Source organism: Montipora capricornis, chromosome 2, assembly GCF_036669925.1.
Source record: "Montipora capricornis isolate CH-2021 chromosome 2, ASM3666992v2, whole genome shotgun sequence".
NCBI lineage: Eukaryota > Metazoa > Cnidaria > Anthozoa > Scleractinia > Acroporidae > Montipora > Montipora capricornis.
The window spans coordinates 21101441-21108940 of NC_090884.1; the positions used below are offsets into that span (position 1 = coordinate 21101441).

Here is a 7500-nt window from a genome sequence, read left to right on the forward strand (position 1 = left end):
AGGTAATTCCATCGTTTTGGAAATAGCAGCTATTTTATTATTCATCAGCATCACAGTGTTTTGCTGATTTTGGGACTCATTTTGTTGAAACTCAAGCACGCATCCAACAGACCTGTTTATTTTCGTGAACCCCTCCTGCTTCCTCGCGTATCACATTTCAACCCAGGTATGCAAATTTGTTAAGCTCGAAAATTACACAACATGATATTAAAGTTCAGAAAGGCTGGAAATATCTCGGCAAAATCCTTTTCCAGCGAAAAATTAATCAAAACAAACAACATACATGTATTTACTATTAGAGGCAAAAAAACCTTCCTTTTTCAAGTGCGTGCGTGCAAACAAGAGATGCAATTAAATTTTTGACAGTTCACATCAAACCCTTTTCGACTCGGAACCTTGACCGTAAATAATGAAGCACAAAAGAGACAACAACTTTCATTCAAATAATTCTTCAATGTCACGTTTCCAAATTTTTTACACCTTTGCAGAGTTGAGTACAAAATACCGGTAAATGTAAATTGTCAGATAACTAGGCTTTTACTTCGGGTAGAAGAGCACCGAACGCGTCATCAGAAAAGAATGCAAGTGCGAGAAATTTACTCACAAATAATTAGTACATGGAAGTTTGGCAGTATGGAAGTGTGGAAGTTTGGCCCACGACTTGACCTGGACGGTGCATTGCGATTATATAATAAAGAAAGCCAACGGTAGGCTTTACGCCTGAAGGCAACTTAGGCGATGTGGCGTGTCCGCGCACGATAGTGTCATGGTGTATTGTTCGCTCGTGCGTTCTATACTAGAATATTAATGTGTTGTGTTTGCTGCATTGCCGGTTAAGTTAATCATTCTACTGTGTCCACCAGAGAAATCTACGCATTTCCCACTACCCTCTCGATCCTAAGAAAATACGCGCAGAATGCACAAAGACACCACTTAGCAGGGGAGTGACAGGCAAGACTTTTACCGACACGCAAAAAAAACCAACAAATGAAACGCAGATTCCGACTGGGTTTGCCTTACTGGCAACCCAGTAATGAGGGTCAGACGTTTTTTCATAAGCTCCCTAATTTTTCTCTTTTGCCTGCTCGTATCATACTATTTTTGCAATTCTAAGCATGAAGGACTGTTTTCAACTGATGGTTGGACCTCTGGAAAGGATTTTCTGCAGGAAGTTAGCTTGGTTTCGCCTTTAAGGAAGATTTTGGATAGCTCATGGCTGACTATTCCTTGGGAGACGGCATTTCTACTGAACGGAGGGACCAAAGGAAACAATAACAAGGCACAATTGTCTTCAGCGTCATGGATTGTGAACTTGTTTTCCACACACATCCTACACTCTTCTCGATGGAATTTTCAAAGATTCGGGAAGACAAAAAGATCAAAAGGAAAAATGTCATATTATTCAAACTCAACATCGTCTTTTCAAATACTGTTACGGTCCGGTGATATTGCACAAAACCCCGGCCCAGCGAGATGTGGTTTAGGGAAACAAGGTTCTGTAAGTAAACAAAGAACAAGGTTGGCAAAGACAAAGTGCATCGGGAGATGAATCTGTTTCGCGGTGCTCAAGAAAAAACGGCAATGGATAGATAACCTTCAATCCGCCAGAACAAATAATTTTCTGACAGTAAACTTTCCTTGAAAAAATATTAGGGAGCAATTGCAGAATACCCGGTCCACCAAATGTCCTACTTAAAAAATCTGTCAACGCGGTCCGCAGTCCTGAAGTCGGTGAATGAAAAGAAAATTGTTAAAGGGCAAGCAGTGAAATGAACTGCCACCGCGGTCCGCAGTCCCGTAGTCGTTGAATGAAAACTGGTGGTCAACTAGAAAGCCTTCGCTGCTTTGACCACCATACACATTTTATAACCTGTACTGTAATTGTTTTATCTTGTAACCATGTGTTGTGACTATATATTTCTTTCTAGGTTAATCTTATGTAAATAGTGTGAAATAAATAAATGAACCATGTATAAGGGCAAGCAGTAAAATGAACTGCCACCGCGGTCCGCAGTCCCGTAGTGGATGACAACCTCGTCCCCAGGGAAGAGAGACCCTGGGGACGAGGTTGAGTCGATGAATGGGCAACCAGTAAAACGCACTGCCACCGCAATGTGACGGCTAAAATTTTACGAGAATGCTTAGGCCTAATCACTGAAGCGAGTTCTTAGGCTTAATCAGTAAACGACTTTCTTCTTCACACCATCTCGGGAAAAGTGCAGTTAACCGAACCGTAAAATGAAAGCTAACATTTTACGAGAACGCTTAGGCATAATCACTGAAGCGAGCGCTTAGGCTTAAACAGTAAACGAGTGCTTTCTTCTTCACACGATCTCATGAAAAGTGTAGTTAATTAACCGAACCGCAAAATGAAAGCTAAACTTTTAAGAGAGTGCTTAGACCTAATCAATGAAACAAGCGCTTAGGCTTAATCAGTAAACGAGTGCTTTCTTTTTCACACGATCTCGTGAAAAGTGTAGTTAACCGAACCGCAAAATGAAAGCTAACATTTTACGAGAATGCTTAGGCCTAATCACTGAAACGAGCGCTTAGGCTTAATCAGTAAACGAGTGCTTTCTTCTTCACACGATCCCATGAAAAGTGTAGATAACCGAACCGCAAGATGAAAGCTAAAATTTTGGTAGAGTGCTTAGACCTAATCACTGAAACGAGCGCTTAGGCTTAATGAGTAACGAATCCTTTCTTCTTCACACAATCTCTTGAAAAGTGTAGTTAACGGAACGGCAAAATGAAATTTAAGAAGTGGAGCGATTGCAGAATGCCCGGTTTAGGAACAGAGTTAATTATATGAATATCGTTTTCTCTCCCATGCCACTGCGGGCAAGCAGCATTGTTAAACGGGACTGCGGTGGCAGTTTCTTAAGTAAGGCATTTAGTGGACGCGGAAGTAGCATTGTTAAACACGACTGCGGGACTGCGGTGGCAGTTTTTTGAGTAAGACATTCAGTGGACGCGGAAGCAGCATTGTTAAACGCGACTGCGGGACCGCGGTGGCAGCTTTTTTAAGTAGGACATTTGGTGGGCCGGCTATTCTGCAATCTAGCCAATATTAGCCCTAGCTACTTGTGGCCGGAAAGTTTACAATTGCCTACAAGACAAGGGCTAACATCATCGCACAGTTAATCATCGCCTAAACTTCGTTGACCCAGACAAACGAGCCCACAGCAGGGCATTGAAAAGACATGATGGGGAGTGAAACGAAGTATGCCTCGTACGGGAACATCCCATACACCTTATTCCAAAATGGCCGCCATTTAAATATTCTTTTGTTTTTATTCAAATTAGCCCTTGATGCCTCGTTCTTAAGCTTAAAATTTAAAAGAATATTTTATCTTGAACGAGGCAACAAGGGCCAATTTGTATCCGCATAAATCAGCGGCCATTTTGGAATAAGGTGTATGGATCTCTCCCAAAATTATTTACTTGGAAGCATCTTTGAGCATATTGCCGATCTCTACAAAGAGCGATAAATCGCAAAAGCCCACTAAATGCACAGTTCGTGATCCTGAATACAGGAAAGGAAGAAAACATACACTTTGCCGTGTCTCGGCGAATTCGCAAGCAGACAGACAGAACAATTTCTTCGATAAAAAGAGCAGATCTATTAAGATCACTGATCGTTTCACATGTACCACCGCAAATGTCATTTATTGCATAACCTGTACGTTATGCAATAAATTATACATTGGCGAGACAGGTAGACGACTAGGCGACCGATTCCGCGAACACCTTCGCGATGTTGAGAATGACAAGGATGCATCAAAGCCAGCCGCACGTCATTTTAATCTCCCTAACCACTCCAAAAAACACATGGCTGTCTGAGGCCTATCCCTACATCTAGGTACGACGGAAAGCCGCAAGAATCTGGAACAAAAATTCGTCTTCCAAATCGGTACTCTTAATCCTCACGGTATTAACGAACGCTTTTCATTTAACTAATTTATTAATGTAATTTAATGTCGTTGTTACTGTGTAATTTGCATTGTTATTTTAGATTACATTCGGAGATACTAGCATATTTCTTTGCTACTCTAAAAAAAAAAAAAATCCGAATCGAAATAAAGTTATGTATGTATACATTCCTATTTTTCACGTTGCCAGGTGACCACCAATAGCGTAGTTCCTACTCTACTATTAAACCTGCACGTAACCCACAACTCCTCGATTTGCTCTGACGAAGGGCTAACGCTCGAAACGTCAGCTTTTAGAATCCCAGTACGGTGGCCAATTTACATTATCAACTCCGTGGATAAAACCAAAAATTTTTGATATGTTAGATGAATTGGACGTCCCAGTACAAGATACCACCGATTTGACCTTCGAGACTCTGAAAGAACACTCCAAACACCTCAGCATAATGCATTTTAACACCCAGAGTATGGTCTCATCCTTCAATGAGTTTCAAATCCTAGTCTCACAGCTTCCGATGGATATCATCAAAATGAGTGAAACATGGTTAAAGGACAACCCCGCCCTCCTGGATTACGTCACTCTGCCTGGTTACACGACTCTTTTTCGAAACCGTGAAGGCGCCCGGGGCGGTGGCGTTGGGGCTTACATCAGCGACTCTATCCAATATAAACGTAGGAATGACATTGAGATGATTCAGCCAGATATGGAGCATTTATGGATCGAGATTCAAGGGCGAAATAAACGTAGCAAGGCGTTGATCGGTGTCATCTATAGATCAGAGCGTGTGGGCCTGAGCCCGCTAGATAGCTGGACGCGTTTGAATCACTGTTGGCTCACCTCTCTGTTTCATGGGATGGTTTGCTCTTCTTGACTGGTGGTACGAACATCGACATGCTGAAGCCTTCACATAAGATTACAAAGCAGTATCGGTCTATTTTAGAAGCTCTTGGCTGTTATCAACACGTAACTAAACCAACTCGTATGGTGTAAATAGATGACAAAAAGTCGGACATGGCTACAGTTGAATTCGGCGTCCCGCAAGGTTCCATTCTTGGACCAATTATTTTTAATCTCTACGTTGCTGATCTTCAAAAGGAATTACAGTGTGACTGTTATCAGTACGCTGACGATACGACTTTCTATGTCCACTCAAGCCCGGCGACTTGGACTCCTCAGCAGCTCAAATTAATAAAACCATCGCAAGTCTGAAGGACTATTCTAATAACTGTAATCTGGCCTTGAACCCAACCAAAACAAACTGGATGCTTATCTCTACACCTCAGATGGCGCGTTATCATAGTGTAGAAGAACGGGATCTTCCTATCGTTTGTGGGGACTCTGCGCTAAAGAGAATTTCTTGTACTAAACTATTGGGCGTCCACATGGATCATCACCTCTCATGGAACACACACGTGGATTCTCTCTTAAGTACGTCATATTGGACTCTATCAGTTCTGCGGAGGCTCACAAACCTTGCGCCCTTCCACGTCAGGAAACACCTCGCAGGGAGCGTAGTTCTCTCACACCTGAACTACGCCTGCATGGTTTATCATCCCTTGCCTGTTTATCAAGAAAAGCGTCTCCAACTTACAGAATGCGTGTGCTGACTTTGTCACAAGAAAATTTGCAGAACTCGAGGATATTATTAAGTTAAACTGGCTACCAGTTAAAGAAAACGTTTAATTCAACATTCTCAAACTCGCTCATAAATCATTATACGACAAAAATACCTTTCCTGAGTATCTGAAATTGAGTCTGCATCAAGTAACTGCTTATAGTTTAAGATCATCAACAGCACCCGTATTCTCTATTCCTAAAGAATCAGGAACCTTCCAGCACTCGGCGGCAACGCTCTTCAATAGACTCCCGATAGTAATAAGAAACATCTCAGATCATAATGTTTTTTGCCGCAGTGCTAAGAAACATTTGTTTGCTAAGTATCAGTTTTGAATTCATATAATCATTATTGTATATTTTAATATTTATTGATAAGTTACATTCGTTAATTTATTATGGTTATTATACTTTTAATCATATTATAGGTTTCTTAGTTTAGTATTTTTACAGAAGAAGAGCCTCTTAATCGTTGGAATCTGTAATAAACCATTATCTATCTACACCTAATTGCAATAGCGTTGTCTTAGAAAAATGAAATAGGGAAAAAGCCAACTGAATAGGATTTGAATTAATTAGGCTATAATTAAGTACATCCTCAGGTTGGATTCATTTACAGCCGTTGCATTTCCTCGGAATCTTTTTTATTGTTTTCCAGCTTTAGAATAATAGCAAAGTCCAACAGGCAAATACGACGTTCATGCGTGGATGCTGCGAATGAATTCATTGGGCTTATTAGCCTAATTAATTCCTATTTGGCTTTTGCTTTTTTTTTCATTTTTCTATGACAACGTTTTTGCAATTGGGTGTATCTATCCTATCATATAGATTCGAAAACAATTGGTACACTGGAACTGAAGAGAGGATTAAAACGCCAACCCAGATTGCTCATTCCCTTCGGCTACCAACAATGTTAAATAAGAGGGCTAAAATATGGTCATAGTTTTTCTCCGTTCTGCATCTATACACTCGATAAAATTTCGGGCGATATGACTCGGGCAATATGACTCTGGTTCCGGGCTACATGACGTCGGCCGAGATGACTTTCGGGCGATTTGACTGGTTTGTATTAGGTACTTGGTCGCATTTAAGACTCTACTCTCCATTTACAATTCACCAGTCCAACCACATCTCGATTACTGTAGCTCGGTGTGGGGATCCTGTTCTAAGAGTCTTTCTCAAAAGTTATAACGTTTTCAAATTACGATCGTAGTACTGCCGGATGAACTGTTGCGAATGGTAAACTGGCAAGGCTGCTGCCTAACGGTCACCCGGTCCCCTGGGGCGCCTAATTTCCTTGCGCGGGCGACCAAATTTCTAAACAGGTAGCCCGAACGGGCACCTTACTTGATTCATCCTCACTTTCTTGTAAATATGATCCCAGCTGGAATTAATTAATTCTGGGCTCTTGAAAAAATGACTGGGGCTAGGCTCCAGTGTTTCTTTTGTATCTTAGGTGCTTATTATTTTCTGAACCAATCACAAGAGCCGACAGGATTTGTCTCACCTTGTTGCAACTCCGGCACACTTTTTACATAGCCTGGCGACCTTCTGCAATATGCGGGGTTTTAGCCTGCTACAGCATGTTTTATACATGTAATAATAAAATTAATTACTATTGTAACACTGTACCTTGACATTATTGAAGTGGTGTGCTTGTGAACCAGCTTGATATTTACAATAAGTCCTGTAACACTCAACAAAGCACTTTCATTTTTTCAACAATACTGCTTCTCTGATGTATGCTTCTGTTACTGTTACATCTACAATTGCTGAAGTTCAACTAATTTGAGGTTTTCCTTTTAGGACAGCAAGTAGAATGAACAAATACTACTTCTTCAAAGAATGGCATTGAAGATGACAAAGATCTGAATCATGGCGAGAAGATATAATTTTTTTTTCAAAGTTGACATTGTCTTTTATCATAAAGAGAGTGATATTTTGCAAAACAAA

At 40.9% G+C, this 7500-nt stretch overlaps 1 long non-coding RNA gene across 1 annotated transcript in view; it reads left to right on the forward strand.

Moving 5' to 3' along the window:
• LOC138039057 (uncharacterized) overlaps positions 1-7500 on the forward strand; it is a 20168-nt gene that overhangs the window by 12557 nt on the left and 111 nt on the right. The window contains exon 3 of the long non-coding RNA XR_011130352.1: positions 7354-7500. This exon is cut by the window's right edge and continues 111 nt beyond it. This is a non-coding gene — a long non-coding RNA (uncharacterized lncRNA). The remainder of the gene's footprint in view (positions 1-7353) is intronic.